This window comes from Neomonachus schauinslandi, chromosome 2 (assembly GCF_002201575.2).
Source record: "Neomonachus schauinslandi chromosome 2, ASM220157v2, whole genome shotgun sequence".
Lineage (NCBI taxonomy): Eukaryota > Metazoa > Chordata > Mammalia > Carnivora > Phocidae > Neomonachus > Neomonachus schauinslandi.
Window position 1 is genome coordinate 77890919 of NC_058404.1, and position 22220 is coordinate 77913138.

Below are 22220 nucleotides of genomic sequence, written 5' to 3' on the forward strand. Positions count from 1 at the left end.
TTTTTCATATCTTTTGGCCTATTTTTTATCAGGTTGTCTTTTCTTATTGATTTTAAGTGTTCTTTATATTTCTGGAACTCCTATTGAGTCGCTCAGGTTCATTGTAAAAAATACAAACCAAAAAAAAAAAATTTTCTAAGCCTATGTTTTGTCTTTTGCTTTTTTTAAAATGGTTCTTTCTGATGTACATAAAATTTTAATATGAACATTATCAAATCTATCAATTATTCTCTTATAAGAGTACTCTGGGTATTTTAAGAGAAGCCCTTCCTGGCCTCCAAGGCCATGAAGATATTTTCTGGAATTTTATTCTTCCATTGTTTTTTTTTTTCTACACTTATTTGGTGGTATATAAATTGTTTTCTCTGAGAGTAGTTCCTGGACTTCTTGATTAGTTAAAAAAATTAGATTTACAAATTTTTTCTCTTTAAACTACCTTGTCTACCATCTCACTAGATTATATATATTATATACACAATGTTCTCATTACTCCTTAAATATTCTGTACATACAGTTTTTATTTCTTACTTATTCCTAGAATTATTTAAAGAACAACTTTATTTTAAATGTCACTAATTCATTTTACTTAAAAAATGTTACCAGGATCTTTCTAAGTACTGACGATGTATTATTAATTTTTTCTGATACAAAATGTGTCATTCTTATCTGCAGAGTCTTTTATCTCAGGAAATTTCCTTTTAACTTGCTTTTTAAATTTTTGGCCTAGTCATGCTTACCAGTGATCTGTAAGTTGGTTCTTAATATCCTGACCTTTATATCTACCATCTTCTACCATTTGGTCTCTTTGTTGTTATTCTGTGCATTTTGGAAGAGCTTCTCTAGTTTGCTTCTTACAGTATGAATTCATTTTTATGCAATATCACTTCTGCCTTATTCTAAATCCGATTTAAATTTTTGTGATCATATATTTTGTTTATGTTTTTACAATCTTTCCTTATTTAATCCACTTCTTATATTAGTTTTGGTCTTATCCCATCTATTCTCTTTCATTTCATAGTGTACAAGTTTTCCTAGTTTTTGGAGAGGACAAAACTTTCTAAAGTGCACTCCTTTTGAAGTAACAAAATGTCCCCTGCATTTTACATAGTAAGTCTGTTTTCATCTTAAAACCTGCAGAAACTTTTTATAGCCTTCATGTTTTCTTTCATTTATTTATAAGAGGCATAATCTAGGGTGGATTGCCAGGATTACCCAGGGTTCCCCACACTGACTCCCTGATTCTTGTTAGAATTTCCTTCTCATATAATGAGGTGAGAACTGGTTAATATACTCCAGTCCTATCTAACATTGGCAGTGTCTTACTTAGCATGGTTCTGTTGGACTAAGGGATATGGGCTCAGAGAGATATGTGTTCTAATCCCAGATCTGCCACACACTAGCCTGTCAATTTTGGACAAGTCACTTAACTGCTTTGAGCCTTGGACTTATCTGCAAAAAGGGAATAACTACCTACCTCCCAGACCCATCATTGGTCATTTCACCACTAACATGTAATTGATTGGACATAATTGATGGTTTTCTTACTCCATTACCAATTTTGGTTGGCTGACCTGTAAGGTAACAGCTATCATAATGGAGAAAGCCAAGTGGAAGCCAAGTGGCCCCAGACAAGATAGTAAATCAAAAACAATATTAGGCTCCAGGGAAATGACAGAGTTTAGTGTCATCCTTAAAGACCTAAAAGATACAAGGGAGGTAGTCCCCAACATCTCCCCATTAAAGTCACTATTCTGGTCCCTATAAAAGCCAAATGGATCCTAGAGACCACCCCAAACTCACACGAGTAGTAGCCCCATGTATAGTGTGCTAGATATGGTATCTCCGCTAGGGCAGATTCACATAACCTCAGGCACATGCCACAACCAAGAATTTTACAAATGTGCCCTCCTGTATGTTTATCAGAAAGAGAAATCAGAAACAATTCATGTTCATTTAGAACAATCAAGAGTGAATAGTCTTGCCCAAGACTATGCTATCTATTTTGCCTTCCATCATGTTCTATTTCAAAGGGATCTGGAAGTTGGACATACTGTGAAACATCATTCTGGTCCACTATATTGGTGACCTTATGCTAATCACATCAGAAAAACAAGAGGTTGGCAAGTGTTTTGGGGTCCTTAGTAAGACATAGACATTCAGGGGTCTACCACATCAGTAAAATTTTTAGAAATTCCATGGTCTGGGGCATGCCAGGACCCATGACTTCCAAAGTAAAGGACAAATTATTGCATCTCACATGCTTTACCACAAAGAAGGAAACACAAAAGCTGGTAGTTCTCTTCAGGTTTTAGAGGCAGCATATTCCATACCTGGGAATACCACTCCAACCTATGTATCAGATACAGTGAAAGTCTTCCAGCTTTGCATGGGACACTGAACTAGAAAGAGTTATTCAGTAAGTCCAGACTGTATGCAACTGGCTAAGCCACTTGTGCTTGCTCCCCGACACATACAATAGACTAGGAGATAAATGTGGTGAAAACAGATGTATGGGGTGGAAGTGTGAGTGGTTCCACCTAATAGCACTATCAGTTACCCACTTGGGAATTTAGACTTCCCACCACCAACTCCAGGTGTTCTGGGGATATAGGTCTTGGTTCCCAAAAGGGAATACCTCCATAAGGGGACACAGCAGAAGTCCCACGAACTTTAAGCTGCTGTGCAGGCATCTAGGGACCCTAATGCCAAGAGACTGTAGCCAAGAATAAGAGTCACCATTCCTGGAAGGACTAATTGAGCCTGACCATCAAAAAGAGGTAAAAATCTTGTTATACAATAGGAGCAGAATAGAATATGATTGGCACCCACGTGATTCACTTGGATGTCTCTACCTATTCTCACTCAATTTTTATGGTTTGTGGACAAATACGTGACACAGCCTTAAAAGGGCATGATGATTAAGGTCTCAGATCCCTAAGGAATGAGAGTCTGTGTCAGATCCATACTACTCTAAAATTGAAGAAGTGTGAGCTGAGGATGAAGGGAATCTAGAGTAGATGATAAAGGAAGAAGTGGACAAGCAGCAGTAGTGGCTGCAAGACCAGCTCAGGTGTTGGGAGGCTATAATTTGTCCCAGGTACCTTCTTAGAAATTTCTTCTGGGACAAGAGGCCCACTAGAATCTTTGAGGAGCTTCTTCCAGAATTTATAACAACAACAACAAAAAAAGAATCTGAGCATTGTGAGGGTGGTCTGTAATGAATGCTCTAATATACCACCTAGATCTTCTTTAATCCTGACGGACACAGTCCTCAAGGTTTTGGGAGTGCTTCTGGATGACAGACCCCAGATGCCAGCTTCTGCAGGAATTGAATTCACCTGGAGAGGTACCTTTCCAAGATTGCACCCCTTCCTGGGAGAAGCCTGCATCCAATGAATGGTAGATACTGTGGTGTAAAGGCCCAGAAGCCTCTTCCAAGCTGGAATAACTTTGAAGGTCCATCCTGGCTTTAGAGTTCTCAATAGGTTTAGTTGATAACTTTGTTGAGACTGTAACATAGCCCAACTTCTCCTTTTACCCCATCTTGTTTCCTTTTTTTTTTTGGCCAGGGATTGATCCTGTAAGCAATTCCTGTTGAACTTTCTACACATTAATCTCTATCTTAGGATCTACTCCCCTGGAAAGATGACTTGCAACATGTACCTAGCAGTCATTAACTCATTTATTCAATATATATTCTTTAATTTGAAAAATTATTATTGCCTGGCATTATGATAAATGCAGTGATGCAGAACAAAAGTATAAAACATGGACCCTATTAATAAAGAATTTACAGTCAACTCAAGGAGATACCATATATACACAGAGAGTAAAGCAATGTTACATAAAATAAAATAAAATCTGTAAAAATTGAGAAGATGATGGTGGCCAGGGGCTCAGACCTCCCAGGAATGAGGATTGGGGTTACATCATCAGGTAAGTCTGTCAACATCCTGGAAAAACTCCTTGGTAAAGGTAAGTACAAAGCTGGATTATATACAGTAAGTTGCTGATTGCATAGTAAAACAGCAAGAGCAAAAACTACCATCTCTTTTGCTGGAATGATATGGACTACTGTGCAGTTACCTTAGTGGGGCTTGCAGTCATCCTCCTCTATTTGTGACTATGTGGGTGTGTCTGCCCATTTTATAGGTAAAGTATTAGCAAGCTCATCTTGACACTTAACTTCCCACATGCTTAAAAAAAAACATCTTACCCAAATTGCCTTTATCAGTTAAAAAAAGAAAAAGCTGACATTTTAACTCACCTTTTACTGACTCCATAATTGGTTCCAGCCCCTGACTGGGTGGGAGTGGAAGTGACAATATTGATTCTCTATGACTCCAATCCCAGTCACCTGTTGAGAAAGCAGCCCCATTACTGAGTATGTGATCTTCATAAGTGGGGAAAACAAATTTGTTTTCCAATCAGATATGGGTAAGCAGTCCTATTCATCTAAGGTGAATCTATTTTGAAAACACATTTATTACATCTATGGACTATTTACGATCTTCAAATTTAAAGGTTAGGCCTAGGATAGCAGGCTTATTTTAGGAATGAATATTTGGATCCAGCTACAATCTTGAAAGTCTATCCTTAAAAATTGTAAGGGAAGAATTTCTGTTCCTTTTCCATTTTCTATATGTGATAAGTGATGTTATTTTTTCCCTCTCTCTCTCTCTTTCTCTTTCACATACACATGCTCAAGGTAGAACTTGGACTAGTTTGTGTACATACAGAATATATATCAACATATTCATTAATTAAACCTTACTTGTTTACTTTTTGCTACATATTTTTAAAATATAAGAAAGACCTTACAATATTCTGAGAATTGTGGTTCTATTAAAATACTAAGAGAATCTTAATAAGAACTGTAAAAATATGAAACAAAAACAAAACAACATAAATATTCTGCTGAGGTCAGTGAGGATCACATAAATTTAGGAGAGCTTGCTTAAAATAATTAGTATAAATTAACCATGACTCTTAATAGTGGTTGTGTACATTGTAATTCTTCCTAAGAGAAGACCATACTGCATTACATCTTTAATTACTGTATCAGTTAGGGTTTAATCCAGAAAGTAGATCAATTATAAGTGATATGGAAATATACATTTTTTTAAAGATTTTATTTATTTATTTGAGAGAGAGAGAATGAGAGAGAGCACATGAGAGGGGGGAGGGTCAGAGGGAGAAGCAGACTCCCTGCCGAGCAGGGAGCCCGATGCGGGACTCGATCCAGGGACTCCAGGATCATGACCTGACCCGAAGGCAGTCGCTTAACCAACTGAGCCACCCAGGCGCCCGAAATATACATTTAATGGGCTAGATCATATGTAATTTTTGGAACTGGTTGAAAAAGTCTATGGAAAACTGTTGCTGTTCCATTTTTGTAGGTCAACAGGACTGACAGCCAGAAGAACTGCTCCAATGGAAGAAGAGTACAGCAAGAACCAACTGGAAACTATGAGGAAAAATTGGAACTCACATCAGCCTCTTGCCACCGCAATCCTTGATAAAATAAATGACCTGCAGAGGAAGCTGATACTCTTTCCAATGGATGTGCACATCTCCTAGTCCAGTACTTGGAGAAGCTGAAGAAGGAAATCCAGTTGGAGCTGGAAGAGTCACAAGCCCAGCTCTGTCCTGTGCCAAGTGAGCCAGCAGATCAATGACAACATACATGAACTACAGGGATGCATGACACCCTACATTGTCCTTCAGAGGGTAATGGCTGCTTCATTTTTACCTTCCAAATCTTGTGCAAATTTCCCTTGGGGCCATTCCTAATCTGGATCTGTAGATGCAAGGACATTCTCAAAAATGTATTTCCAGCTCAGTTAAGTTGTCGCTGAACACAAAAGTCCACTCCTTGTCTACTTGATATCCCTACCCTAGAGGTACCTCTTTAGGTGTGTTTAACTTCTACATAGATATGATAGAACACGGTGCAACTGTCCTTTCTTTTTTTAAGATATATTTATTTATTTGAGAGAGAGAGACAGAGAGAAAGAGAGAGAACATGAGTGGGGGAAGGGGCAGAGGAAAAGAATATTTAAGCAGACTCCACTCTGAGTGCAGAGCCTCACAGGGGCTTGATCCCACGACCCATGAGGTCATGACCCAAGCCAAAATCAAGAGTCAGATGCTTAACTAACTGAACTACTCAGGCGCCCCTGCAACTATCCTTTGTACAACCCAAAACACATTAACTCTCTCTGTATAGCAGCCCCATATGTCACTTTACTCATCTTTGGTTTATGTTTGTCTTCTTCTAGTTGAGTCGCACTCTTCCTTTGATATTCTGTGGCTTAAATATTGAACTATAAGATTAACCACTATTAACATGCCTTATATGGAATAGTAGGAAAATGGGAGGGGGGGACAAAAGAATTGGTTAACATACACAAATGCACACACACACACTCACACATACAAGTGTGTGTGTGAGTGTGTGTGTGTGTGTATATATATGTGTGTGTATGTACACACATGCAAAATTATGTATATAAATTAAGGAAGAAATATTCATAACTATTACAGTCCTCATTTCTGTTGTTGGTGATATGGTCAAAGCTTGTGTTTATGACCTCCTTCTTCCACTACCAATTTATTTTTCCTTACTACGCACCTCATCTTGCTATAATTCCATGCCTGGTAGAGTGACTCAAACTTTTACCACAGGATAAGGTAATACTAAGAGGTGCCTTAGGTGATCTTCTGCATTGCAGAAACACCCACTCCTTATTCCCATTCTATAGGGGAAACTCAATTTTCCCCTTATTGTCAGTATCTAACACCCCAGCCACTCATATTTGTCTTTTGATTCACTGGTATCTGTTTAAAGGTAGTAGTCTTGACTTCCATTTTAATGGAACCCTTACTGTGTCCTCTGATAGAAGCAAGCATTCTTCTCTTGGAAAGTAAGACCCCTAAAGCACTACAGCCCAGTGTTGCTAGTAGATCATTAATGGTAATAGTGAAAGGAGCTATTCTCTCCCATTCTTTGATCATGCTTTGAGAGAAATAGCACCATAATTTGGTTGCTTATATGGGGTAAATACTGTGCTTAGAGGACACTACCCTGACCCTACAAGATTCTGCCACCCAGCTAGGGTCATAACAAAATCTTCAAAAGTATCATCCTTATCCACACTTCATTGACTATTTAGGAGTTCCTTGGTCAGACGCAATGCTATGTGGCATATCATAATGAGCAAAACATATAGAGATGGTGCTTTTTAACAAACAAATGTGTGTGGTGAAGGCAAATCCATATCCTGACCAAGTGTCTTCCAGTGAGGACAAAGCATTGTCCCTCCTGTGATGGAAATAATCCACTGTAATCAACCTGCCAACACAGCAGAGGGTGACCTCTATAGCGAATGGTTGTGCCAGAACACCCCATAGCCCTTTTGTAAACCAGACCCAAATATTTTTTTTTAGCTGTGATCATAGGGAACTCTTCAAGAGGCCATCCTATGGTTGAGAAGGAGGAGACCATATAACAGAAGTATGGGCCCAGAGGTTCTGTGCAATTTGCTCAGGAAACTCTTACGCCTTCATGACCTGCTCAAGTTGACTATCATATCTACCACTCCCATTTGATGAGAGAGGGCTGTTTGTATACCCAACTTCATAATTTGGTGGTCAGACAATACTCAGTTCATGTGGAGTGTTTCAGGTGGTATGGCAAGTTGATGACCCGTGGTCTGGCGTTTAATCTGTACTGGGGCCTAGTAACAGACCAGAAACCATTTCTTAAAAAGAGAACTGATATCCCTCCTGCTATCTTCTTCTTCTTCTTTTTTTAACATATATTGTATTATTTGTTTCAGAGGTACATATCTGTGATTCAACAGTCTTGCACAATTCACAGCGCTCACCATAGCACGTAGCAGGAGGGGAAGAATGAAGGGGGGGAAATCGAAGGGGGAGATGAACCATGAGAGACTATGGACTCTGAAAAACAAACTGAGGGTTCTAGAGGGGAGGGGGGTGGGAGGATGGGTTAGCCTGGTGTTGGGTATTAAAGAGGGCACTCTCTACATGGAGCACTGGGTGTTATATACAAGCAATGAATCATGGAACACTACATCAAAAACTAGTGATGTAATGTATGGTGATTAACATAACAATAAAAATTTAAAAAAAAAGAGAACTGATATCTGCAGAGTATGACATAGGTTTATTTCAAAATCCTAAAGGTCTTCACAGTCATTCACATATAAATGCCTTTTAATGGCTCTCAACATCATCCCATCCCCCAAAGACACTTCAAGCACTATAAGATCAGCTGGGTCACATGTCCCAAATGGTAGAGCAGTCTGCAAATCAGCCTGGACCTATTAGAGATGTCTCTTGTTCTAGGACCCACACAATACTGGATCCTTTTGAAGTTATTGGATAAATAAATATAAAAAGCACACCCAGATGAGGCATATGGTGCCTCTAAAATCCAGAGATCTTTCTAGGCATTGCATCTCTTTTGTAGTGGTAGGAAACACAAGATGCCACCACTTTTCCTTAACATTGGAAGGGATATTCCACTAATCTGGTGGTTCCAGACCACTGGTTCCTTAGATATTTCTAGGGGTGGCAGGCCTCAATTTTTGTGGGATTTATTTCCTACTACCTGACATGTGTCTATCTTACCAGGTGCCTACAGTAGTTGCTACTCCTGCTTACCAGGTTTAATCAGCATTATGTCAACAAGGCAATGGTCTAGCATAATGTTCCTTGAAATGGTGAGGCAATTAAAGCCCCTCTGGACTCAATTATGACATAGCATTGAAGAGTTGGTATAGCCTTGAGGTAGGATAATAAAGACGTATTGCTTGTCTTTTCTACTGAAAGCAAACTGCTTCTGAGATTTTTGCTAAAAAGCATAGAGGAAAAAGTATTTGTGGAAACAATCGCTGTATCTATTGCTGATTTTCTCTAGGAAGAAAACACTAGAATAGCAGTTGGAATAGGAGCCACTCTATGATTTTGAAGTTATGCACTGCATACTGCAAGATATAGCCATCTTCTGTACTAGCCAAATAGGCAAATGAAAAGAGGATGTGGTAGGGATCACCACCCCTATATCTTTAAAGCCTTTGATATTGGCAGTGACTTTTGCAATTTCTCCAGAAAGATGTATTGCTTTTGGTTTACTTATTTGGTAGGCAGAGTCACTTCCAGTGGCTTCTATTTGGCCTATGTTATCATCATTGCTCTAACTGCATGGGTTAGGGAATCAATATGGGGGGGGGGGGTTCTGCCTATTGTTAATTATATTACTCCATCTATGCATTTATAACATAAAATAACCCCAGCATAGGTTTGGGGACCTGCTGGGCCCACTGGGAGATGAACATGAACCAGAATTGTTCACCTGACTTCCACAGTCCTTTACTTTGACTGGTGGACCATAACCACATTCTGTGTCTCCAGGAATTAATGTCAGTTTGGAGCCAGTGACCAACAATTCCCCAAAAGTTTGAATTATTTCTCTTTCTGAAATGCAGTCACCTTGAGAAATAGTCAAATGTCCTTTGGGGGGAAATCTGGGAAAAGACATTTATAGTGCAAATTTTTGGCTATGAGGGAGGATCTTTCTTCATGAATAACCTGGCTTCTGCTTCATTGAAGGGGCTCTAGTTTGTAAATTAGCTCAGTGCTGGGAAGTGGTTGAGAGGCATGACCATTATAATGATTAAAGTTAGACTTCCATTCACCAGAAGAGATCTTTACTGCCAAACACATTAAGTAATACTTTAAAAGTCTGTCAATCTATTCCTGTTCTAGAGACACTTTATTGCCTTGTCCAAAGCTCCGTGTGGGCCTACCCACCTTGTCTCTGGCCATTAAGTGCCATAACTGGCTCTTGCCACTGCAAGATCTCATCATCCCCGTTGAATTCAATGAAACTACTTTGATTGCAGCAGTTCCCGCTACTTCTGGATTACAGAGAATAGCCAGTCTAAAGCTCGCTCACAAGGGTGTTCTGCAAAGCCTTTGTGAGGAGAATGTCCTCTAGACACAGAGAGTGGGTGTAAGTTGGTCCTTTCTAGAATCCTACTTTGGTTGGGTACTATCATCTCCAGGGAACCAAACAAGTTCAATCATCTAACCAAGATGACTATTAGAGCCACTCCCAGCTGCTCAAGCTAACACACTGAATCTAGAATCTCTTTTAAGTATACCTACACCAAAAAATTGTCTAATATATTTTTCCACCCTTACCCAACATAACTTATTATTCATTCCCAAACATACTCCTAGGGATGTTGATATAAATTGGACACATCTTGCATTCATTTTGGTTTTTTTTTTTATGGAAGAAATTTTGTTTGTTTGTTTGTTGTTATGGGTAATCATGTTTTTTTTGTTTACCTTTATGGATATCCCTAGAGTCTGCCAAGACTGGATTTTGGTTATAGGTCTGGAAGCAAAAAGAGATGGTGGAGGCAGTTTTTGTAGAGGATCAGCAGTCCCTATATAGGCAAATTCCATAGGTGAATCCAAAACAGGTTTTTTAGGCAGGGGAGGCTAATAGATTTCCTCAGAGAACTTTGAAACAGTGTAGGCTACCCACTGAAGAAACTGGTACCGTTTGCCACAAATCATACATGGCATCTGGTCCAGAACTTGAAGAACTCCAGGAGGAGTCTGGGCAAGAACTGGAAGAACATGATGAGAACATGTGTGATCTGCTGGGGTCCTTGGGATTCATACAAACATTTAGAACATAATGACTGCTTCAGCCTTCCAAATCTTATGCAAATTTCTCTTCTGGCCAACCCTAACCTGAATCCACACAAGGAAGAAAATTCAGGAAAACATAGTTCCAGTTTAACTAAGTTGATACAATAAGGAAAAAAAAAATCACATTTTCATATCCATATTCATGTGGCTTTATAGTCATATATACAGTAGTTTTTTATTTTTCTGTTTGGCTTTGAAGTTGATTCACATGAAGTATCAAATTCTGGCTACTATTTTCTCATTGTCATGCTGAATTCTGATTGAATCCCTTTATTTTCTTGCTTGATTATTGGATAGAGCGTTTGTGTAGTCTCATTAGAAATATTACAGAGTTTCAGATTTGAGTTGTCATTGAAAATCTTTGACTGTGGCTAGGGTTTCCCAGATTAATATGTGGCTTCAATCTTCTTCTGAACTCTCATCAATCTACATCATTATCATTTTTGCATGTAGATTTCAGAAGCACATTTTATGTGCTGACATAGCCTGCTGAAGAGAAAAATTTCTTAGATATACAATGCATATTTTAACACTAGTAACAAGATACCTTGCTGCATCTTCAAGCATGGCTGATAAATTATTGAATGCTTTATTTATTCAAATAAAAAACCCTCTAATTTGTCCTTAATATTTTCTTTTTTTAATTAAAGATTCTTATTTATTTTTTGACAGAGAGACACAGCGAGAGAGGGAACACAAGCAGGGGGAGCGGGAAAGGGGGAAGCAGGCTTCCTGCTGAGCAGGGAACCTGATGCGGAGCCTGCTGAGCAGGGAGCCAGAGGCGGGGCTTGATCCCAGGACGCTGGGATCATGACCTGAGCCGAAGGCAGATGCTTAATGACTGAGCCACCCAGGCGCCCCTGTCCTTAATATTTTTATTCAAAATTTCAGAATTTGAGAAATTTCTAGGTCCAGTGTCACATCCAATATTTTTATGCAGGAGATAGTGAATTGGAAGGGGGAGTTTAGGGTTTTTTGAGATGGTATTTTACAAAATATTGGGAGGAGAAAAGGTCAAAGGAAAGGTAATTATAGAGGTGATTATAGAGGTGATGGGGGACCCTAAATCTCCCATAGTGCCACTCTGAGTACTGCCACTATCTTTACTCTTGGCTTGCTGAAATCTAAGCCAAATCCAATGAAATATTTTGAGGAGCTTACCTTTCCATTGAGTAAAGAATGATGACTTGCCCCTGATGGGCTGTAATAAGACATGTGATAATCCACATCTAAATCTCTTGATTTATATTTCCTCAGCAATTTGTGAGAAATTGGCAAGAAGAAAAGGAAGGAGAGGAAATATCAGGAGGGACGTGGTCCACGGTTGTAACTCCTTTATTTATCAGACATGTGACTTTCCAGTGTGTTTGGTTTTGTACTTCTTACAAGATCTTACACATAAACAAACTGAAGGTTCTATAGGGGAGAGGGGTGGGGGATGGGTTAGCCTGGTGATGGGTATTAAAGAGGGCATGTACTGAATGGAGCACTGGGTGTTATATGCAAACAATGAATCATGGAACACTACATCAAAAACTAGTGATGTAATGTATGGTGATTAACATAACATAATAAAATAAAAAAATTTTAAAAAGATCTTACACATAGTAAACACTCAATGAAGTTTTGTTCAGCTAAAAAAATGGAGGTGATTTGCAAATATCTGAAGAGGGGTCATTTACTTTTAGAATTTCACATTCTTACATAGTTTCAAACTTGAATCTCTAGTATATTTGAAAGAGGAGAAGATACAAATGACCATTTTAACTCTATTTCTTCAAGTTAGATGGAAAAGAGCTAAAGATGAAGAGGGTAGGAAGTGATAGTTGGGGCTAGGAAATAACTAGTTTTCTTTTCCCTTTCCAGGGAGTCCACTTACATATGGGATTTTCTCTAGACACAGTTATTGGAGAAAACAAGTCACTAATTCTTGACAACTGTTTTTCTCCAGTAGAGCAAGTACAGTTTCCTACACCTAAGGACTTTCTATATACAGTAAATGTTCATTATTATATACTCTTATGTCCACATATAGTCTAATTGTCTCCTTAAGTGAAAGTTTTCATAAATGATATGATTCCTTCAATTTTTACACATAAATAAAAATATATGTGATTAGAGGTTATATTTTCTAAGAGTTTTTTTAATGCATTATGCTAATCAGTAAGTATTTGATGTAAACTATCACATATGTATGAATTTAGATGGTCCAGAAAAATAGCAGATAGAAATCATTATGAGGTCATTTTCTGAATCAATTCTTCATATATGTTGTTATTTATATTTTAAATTTCTGATTCTTTCTGCTTTGGAGGATGGCTGAAGTTTGTCTTGAATCAGGGATTGTTTGTATTACTTAGATGCTTTCCCTGGAAGTCAAAAAAAGGCTGAACTTCTGGATACAATAAGAAAATATTCTCATGTCTTTGTGTCCCAGCCACCTGAGTAAATCTGTTTTCTTCCCAAAAGAGGTCCTTTTGGGAAAAAAAAATGACATCTGGATCCTTGTCTATGACTTGCCTTACCCATGTGCCCAGATCAACTATTATGGCCATTAATTCATTTAGAAGATAAACCAGTTCAGGTTGAAAAAATTTAGTTAAACTAATAGTGATCTATTTTATTATATTTTACTTTTAGATTGAATTGTGCAGAGAACATATTTTGGAAAAATGGTCTGATGAGTAATAATAAGTGTCTGTCAAGAGAATTCTTCCATATAATGAACATCCTTTTGCTAAACAGAGTTTTCCCTTGGTTGTTGTTTCCACTCTCTGAAGTAAATGAGCAAGACTATCCAACAATCCAGATCTATGGACAGAATCAAATCCCAAGACGTCTCTAAGCCATGACTAGGACAAGGGAGGACTGTGACAGTCCTGGCCCTGAATGCCCAGGCAGCTATCCTGCCTAAATCCAAACGAAGGTAAGGAACCAGTGAATCAACAGGAGTTAAATGGCATCTGACAGGAACTGGGGAATAAAGTGGATACTATAATCCATAATAACTCATGCATCTGGATTAATTCCTCAGGGAATTTCCTTTTTCTAAGTTCTGAAGGGGGATTCCTCTAAGGGTAACAAATGTTCATAAACTGCAGATCTTTTAAAGAAATAATTATTTTGCCCATAAGAGACCTAAGAGGAATGTCAGCCTGTCTTTGCTTGGCATCACTGCCACCTCATGTCCTCCAACTGCCTCATTATGTACCTCTGTATCATACGAGTAGCCAAATGTATCAGAATTCACTTTAATGAATGTGAGTCATTCCTTATTTTTTATGATTTAGAGTCACTGGTTTGTAAATAAGCCATTAACGGTGCTAAAAATAAGAGATACTACCTGCTGGAAAACCTGTGTAACAAAAGGGCTCATGGCCAAGAGCACCAAAGAAATGGGTGGGGAGAAGAGGGGCTATAATGGTGGAAAAAAATATCCCCCCATTTTTAAGATTAAAAAAGCAGTCCTTTTACCAGAAAGTTTAATTTTATAGTGCTGTGGATTCACAGAGCCAAACAATTTTGCGACCATATTCGGAACCACACTCAGTCTATTTTGTAGTAAAGAATTCAAAATATCCATGTTTGTTTTCTCATAGAAAAAGAAGGCTCAGTTTTTCTGGTCATGATGCCTCTTCCAAATTCTGCAGTTAAGCATCCCCAAGAGGAGCAAACAGGAGTCTGCGGTCTGAATTAGGTGTTTCAGTATTTTAGCAGCTTCTTCAGCTAAATGATAGCTTCTTCTTAAAAGTTAGTTTCAAGTTTAACCCAGAATTCATGAAATGCATTGCTTTAAAGGGATAGTCTCTGTCTATACATGTATCTATTTGGCTTATTAACTGTCTACCCCTTTTAGAGCAGGGACTTTGCTCACTGCTATATTCCAATGCCCCAAACAGGGAGGGTTTGGCATATAGTCAGTTATCAATATATTTTTGTTAAATAACTGGCCAGAATATAGGGTTAAAATATTAAAACTTACTATAAAAATAATTTTATTAAGGCATAAACCTGGAAATTAAAATTTCCCTTAACTGGACATTGTGACATGGTTATTAAATATAGAGTTTGTAAATGAAAAGCAGAGAAATTAATTCTATGATTTTCATTTGAAAAGTGTAATTTAAATGGACTTCTGAGATCAGATCTATTTTTAGATAAAATGCCATGAACTCCATCACATTATATTGATTAGCTGCTTTGGCCAAATAGTGTTTGAAATGGCATAAGTCAAATACATTAGCCAGGTTCACTCATTCAACAAATTAGTATTAGCACCCCTTCTATGAAAGGCTCTGCTAAATATTAGGCACAAAAAGCTAGAAAAGATATCTTTTTCTTCTCAGAGAAGCTTATGGTCCAAGAGAGATACAATAAATCAAAATTGTAGCAGTGCATAATTACTATGATTAATTCTCATTGCAGAGTGTTACCTGAGCTGAGAGAGTGCATACTAACAATTTTGGGGATCCAAAGAATGCTCCCTTGAGGAGATGATATTAGACCTATGTTTGGAAATATGAGTAGAATTTGATAAGATGAAGAAATGAAGGACACTTCAGGCAAAAGGAACTGTATGTTGAGGGTAGCGTGGTCTGAAACATCATAATGCAATTTGAATGCTGTACATAGTTCCCCATGATTGGAAAAAGACCAGCTCCAATAAAAGAAAGGAGATGATCTCATGCTCCCTGTGTGCATAGCCTTTACCAATCTTCAATAATCATCTTACAGAGCCAAAGTAGAGGGCTCACAGATACAGAGATAAATTCCAGCTCTTGTTTGTTTTGAGTGTGATTTTTGTGTGTGTGTCATTTTTGTAAACAGTAAAGGAGGAACATATGGTTTTCTCATTTTTCGTTTTTTGAGATGACATTATGTCTGAGGCATTTTGTCTGTTTCATCTCTTAAAATGGTCGTTGTCAGGTATTTACTTAGAGCAAATAAACCTACATAAACTAAATCTACTGCAAAAGTGGTTTACTATACATTTTGGAATGGGCTTCTCTGATAGAAGATTCTGCCAATCTCTCCACACAGGAATTCCTCCAATCCAACTTTACAGGGTCCTAATAATGAGCGGCTCACAAACTCTAGTTTTTCAAGCACAGTTATAAATGCAATTTATATGCAGTATAAATGAATGGAAAAGTTTAATTATCTTTAGTTTTTTGTGAATCATTAAATTATAAGGTTATATTCAAAGAGAAGTGTCTTGAAGCAGGAAGGAATATGACAAGTATAAAAAATCTGAATCAGACAATGGAAAGAGAGAAAGAAAAAGAAGAAAGAAAAGAAAGAAAGGAGAAAGAAAGAAAGAAAGAAAGAAAGAAAAAGAAAAAGAAAAAAGAAAAAGGAAAAGAGAGTAGAGATAATAGATGGCAATGTGCATCCTGTAGCCTGGAGTAAAGGACATATGTGGTATCCTGGAGGAAGGTTGGGCTGGAAAGGGGATCATGGGGGACCTTGGGCCTGAAAACCATGGGTTTACATTTTTAATCATTGCAGTGGCATGATCTTCTCTTCATTTAAAATGTCAACGTTGAAAAAAGATGTTAAGAGCAAGATATAAAACATACATTTCCATTAAATAATGATTCTCAACATTTTCTTTCACTATTCTTTAATGTTGTCAGATAACACTTGCCTTTATACATTACTGTCTAAAGAATGTAAAGCGTTGCTCCATGATCTTCAATATAATTGTTCTTGTTATAAATAGCTATATAGATTTTCATATATGTATCCCTATATATACATAAATAATACCTTTGTATAATATCCTATTGGGTTGATCTTTCTTTAAGCATTCATAAGATCTCCAAATAAACAGAGGAATGTAATTTTTTTTGTTGTAGCATACATTCATGCCTCCTGATACATATACATTTGGACCCAAGCAATAACACCAATTGTTTTTGTTGTCTTTAAATGCAGGAAGAGTTGGAAGGAAAAGCTTCCCTTCTTTCAGCCAGATAGGTGCTTTTGTACTAAAAGACATTTGTTGAAGCATCTGTAAAATGTTATGTTTAATTAAGCACATTTTTGTCACAATGAATAAAACAGCAGAGCCAGGGTTTTTCAACCTAAGGAAAAGTAAGAAAATAATAAATAAAAAGCTGGTCTTCTATCCTCCCACCTATGCAGGGAACTAAAACAAACAATGACAACTAATTAGTATTGGCCCTGGTACTGTTCTAAGAAGCCAAAAATGAAACACCCACAAAAGAAAATGGTTCCTTGTTCACTGCATCTAGTTTGTTTTCGCTTTCGAATAATGAATAAATAAGATTCTGAAGATAATGCAAGAAACATGAAAGTGGAGTGGGTCGGAACAAGAGACTGTTTAAACTTGTCCTTAGTCCACAACCCAAACTGTAAAATTTTTAATTGAAAAGTCTAGAAAGTTCTTCTAAGATTTCCCAGAACCAGTATTTTACTCCCCCTTTACCAAGTGATTTAGCCAAATAAATGAAATTTTAAAAAATAAGTGAAAGAAAGGAGAGGAAACAGTATCTGACAATTTTGCATGGCATACCACAAAACTGATGGATTGCTGTTGTCTAGAGGTGAGGATCCAGTCACCTTAGACATTTTCCTAACATGCCTCACAAATATTTTGTTTCCTGATTCCTTTGCCAACAAACTGACATACCATGGGTGGTGCACAGAAGTCCACTGAAAAGCTGCAGAACTGGATGTCTTTGGTAAGCACATTAAATACATTACTTTCCTCCATTTGCAGCTCTGTGTCTGATGTCATCACGTCTTCACACTTTGTTCCTCATCTTTGGTCTGACCCCTTCCCTTTATTTTATTTTTTTTGTCTGTGACCCAGCTGAGGAACCTGCAAGTCAAAGTGGCAATGAGATCTGAAACTTTTAGGGAACAGAAACAAAGGCATGGGAGAGCAATTTATGCAAAGGTCCTAACAGTGCAAAGCATTCCAGGAGTCAGTCAAAGGAAAAAAATAACTAAACTTAGGGTGACATATTTGGGGATGGATTCATTGGGAAGTGGTGTAATATACAAGCTTTAATTCCTCAAAGTGGAAGGTTAGTACACTAGATAGTCTTACTTGCATGTTGCTAACAATAACAGTAGATATTCCTTCTTCTTAAGAAAAATGAAATAAGGGACAAAAATAATCTTACAAGTGAAATGGCCTTACACAATTCCAGGCACCCAGTCAACACTCAATAATATTGATTAGTACTGTAGATCAGCAGAGAAACCTACTTACAACAAACCCGAGGGGACTTGGGAAAAATAGCAATGTCTTATTTGCTGGCACACAGGCTTTCCCAACCTCTGATGCTGTGTCGGTATAAAATAGTTATGGTGCTAGTAGCAGTGAACTTGAACATTGAATTCTGATTGAAATTCAATCATAACCATCATCAAAACACAACTCCCAGACATAAGTGACAGTGGCTCAGGTTCTATTCTGAATCAAGCTAAAAACGACTTCATTCCATATCATAGTTATTCTGTTCCATCATTTTTCCTCAGAGCTTTATCAACTCTTCCTTTCTCAACTGTGAAAATGTTGATTCTCTACTGTACGGCTGACTCTTGAACAACATGGTTTGAATTATGTGGGGCCAATTCTATGCAGATTTTTAAAAAGTACTGTACAGTACTGTAAGTGTATTTTCCCTTCTTATTTTTCTTAAGAACATTTTCTTTTCTCTAGCGTACTTTATTATGAGAATACAGTATATAATAGTGTAACATACAAGATATGTGTTGATCAACTGTTTATATTATTGGTTCTGGTGAATAGTAGGCTATTAGTTAAGTTTTGTGGGAGTCAAAATTATACACAGATTTTCAACTGCATGGGGGAAGGATGCCCCTAACTTTCCAAGGTTATTCAAGGGTCAACTGTACTAGTTAGTTTCCCATGAAGAGGACCTATGGAAAAAACTTTATTTGCTCTTTGACATTTCTCTTTATTTCAATTCTTTTAATAAGTGATTATCACTATTGGAATACAAAGAAATAAATAAACAATTATTAAAGCCATAGGCAAGTTTTTGCCCATTTGAATGAGTAGCAAATTTAGGTTGCACTATGCTGCCGGAGGTAGAAAGAAATGGAAGTCTTGCTATTGGGCACAAATTGCATCTTGCTGTTGGGCACCAATTGTTGTTGGGTACAATTTTCGTAAAACAAAGACCCATTCTTCAGAAACAGGTAGGATTTTGAATCTTGTTGCCAACTCAGGTATGACAGGAAGAAGCTAGAATTAGCAGACTACACAGCAGGAACTACGAACCTAAATCAAAGTGGACTCATCCAGAATCTATCTTTGAAGAGCTAGTTTGCCTTTGACAAGTTCAGTTTCCACTAAAATTAGTACTACTCTATATTCTGTGTTGGTACTATAGTTTAAGGGCAGGAAAGAGTACTGTAAGTTTTTAAAAATTGTTAACTTTTCATATTGAAAAATAAGTAGGTCTGTAGAGCAAAGGGACACCTCATTTCAAGTCCAATGTAGGGTTTGCTTGGCTAAGTCTGTTCTGAAAAGTTTGCTTTCATACAACACAGTTTTGGAACCTAGTTTGGAATTCTCTTTATCATTTACACATTTATATTCTGAATATTCTCAGTGCTGCTGGGGAGTGTTTTCGGTTCTGAGAAGCAACCAAGTGCCAGTAAATGGGCAATATGATTTCAGGTTTTAGAGAAAAAATACTGAAATCATAAAGCAAAGATCAAAAGTGCAAATGACTCTAGGGGCCCAGCAAGTGAAGAAGCAGACCAGGTGTAAGTGTGCCTGAGGGCATTGTGGGAATGGTGTGGCCCACAGAGAGAACCAGATCACTCACAGCCAGACCATAGTCAGCAGATGCCTCTATAGATAGTTGCTGCCATGTGAGATGCAATTGCAGTGTTGATCCAGGGGAAAAAATCTCCTGACCTTTTAATATTGTATATCATTTTCTATCTTTTTTAAAAAGATTTTATTTATTTATTTGAGAGAGAGAGAGAGAGAGAGCACTAGCAGGGGGAGGGGCAGAGGAAAAGCAGACTCCCCATGAGCAGGAAGCTGGACATGGGGCTCGATCCCAGGACCCTGGGATCATGAGCTGAGCGACCTGAGCTGAAGGCAGACACTTAACAAACCGAGCTACACAGGCACCCCTCATTTTTCTATTTCTGTGTAACAATTTATCATAGACTTGGTGTATTAATTTGCTAGGGCTGCCATAATAAATTACCACAAACTTAGAGGCTTAAAACAACAAAAATTTATTCTCTCACAGTTCTGAGGGGCAGAAGTACAAAATTAAGGTGTCAGCAGGGTCGGTTTGCTTCCTAGAGTCCTAGAGTGAAGCCATTCACTGACTTCCTCCTAACTTCAGGTGACTGCCAGCAACCCTTGGTTTCTTGGCATGGTGGCTACATAAGAGCAATCTCTGCCTCCGATTTCACATGGCCTTCTTTCTGTCTCTCTGTGTCATCACCCTTTCTGCCCATCCTCATCCAGGATGATCTCATCTTGAGATCTTTACCTTAATTACATCTGCAAAACCCTGTTTCCAAATGAGATCACATTCTAAAGTTCCTGTGGACATTCCTCTTGGTGGTCACAATTCAACCCACTACACTTGGCAACTTAAAACAACACAAATCTATTATCTCACAGTTTCTTTGGGTCAGGAATCTTCCATGGGTTAGCTGGGTCTTTTGCTCAACAGCTAGCATATAGAGCCTACTGGACATTCCCTATCACATGGTCTTCTCCACAACATGGCAGTTTGCTCTTTCAGGGCCAACAGGAGAAAATCTGCCTATTGTTGTCTGTCTCTGACCTCTGGACTGAGATTTAAAGACTTACTTTAATTAGATCAGGCTCACTCACCCAGGATAATCTCTTTTTTGATTAACTCAAAAGTCAACTGATTAAGAACCTTAATTACATCTTTGTTGTATAACATAATGTAATCCCACAAATGCTATTTCATCATGTCATAAGCCCCTTCACACTCCAGGTGTGAGGATTATACCACCTGTATTCCAAGGCAAGGAATCTTGAGGGCCATCTTAGAATCCTGCCTACCAAAATGGGCTCTACTTAAAAAAAAAAAAAAACACAAAAAAACTATATATATAAGCAAAAAATGCATGCCCCATTTGCTTTGAGGTCTCAAAGCAGAGGTAGGAACTGTCTAAACTGACTGTGAAAGTGGATGTAAAAGTGTAGAAGCTATTTCCCAAAAAAATGGTAACAATGAAGAAAGAACATAGGTAGACTTCTAATGAAATCAGTGTAAAGGGAACAATTTTGGATGCTGATTAGTTTTTTTAAAAATGAATCTGAGAAACAAACTGAGGGTTCTAGAAGGGAGGGGGCTGGGGAGATGGGTTAGCCTGGTGATGGGTTTTAAAGAGGGCACATACTGCATGGAGCACTGGGTGTTATACGCAAACAATGAATCATGGAACACTACATCAAAAACTAATGATGTGGGCGCCTGGGTGGCTCAGTTGGTTAAGCGACTGCCTTCGGCTCAGGTCATGATCCCAGGGTCCTGGGATCGAGTCCCACATCGGGCTCCCAGCTCAGCGGGGAGCCTGCTTCTCCCTCTGACCCTCTCCTCTCTCATGCTGTTTCTCTCTCGCTCGCTCTCCAGTAAATAAATAAATAAAATCTTTAAAAAAAAAAAACTAATGATGTAATGTATGGTGATTAACATAACATAATAAAATTAAAAAAATAATTAAATTAAATTAAATTTAAAAAACCCCAAAACTCTGAATCTTAGAATCAAGGAAAAAAAATGAATCAGTGTTCTTTAAATACTTTTGTTATAGTCTCATATGGAATATTATTACATGCAGTATGTCCATGATTCATTATTGGATGAAAAAGCTAGCTGGAGGCACTATCTGATCCCATTTTGACCAAAAAACACCACCATCACCAGAGCCCTACATGTGTCTGTATGGTACATGTGCACATGTGTTCTTATGGGTGTAGATAGAAAACGAGGACCTGAAAGATATGGATTAACCTGAAAACAGTGACTCACTCTAGGTAGAGCAGGAAGAGCAGACGCTCTAATGTGATGAAGATATTATATTTTATATACTTTGGTGTATTGTTTCAAATGTCTGCAATGGACGAAAATAATGGTAAATTTAAAAGGTTTAGTAAATTTAAAAGGAAGTTTTAAAATCAGTTTCCTTAATTTATGAAGCATCCAGCTGCTAATCCACCAGTGCGGAAGGGTGACATTGATAAGTAAAAGAGGGTTGAGAGCAACACCAACATCACCAAACAGAAGTGGCTGGTACAGGCTCTAAATCTTTTTCTTCCACAACATTACCAAGGTTTCTCTATTTCTCCACCTTATGTTAAGCAAACTTTTAAAAATGTGGATCTATCTTGTCTGAAAAAAGAAAGAAGAAAGAAAGAAGAAAGAAAGAAAGAAAGAAAGAAAGAAAGAAAGAAA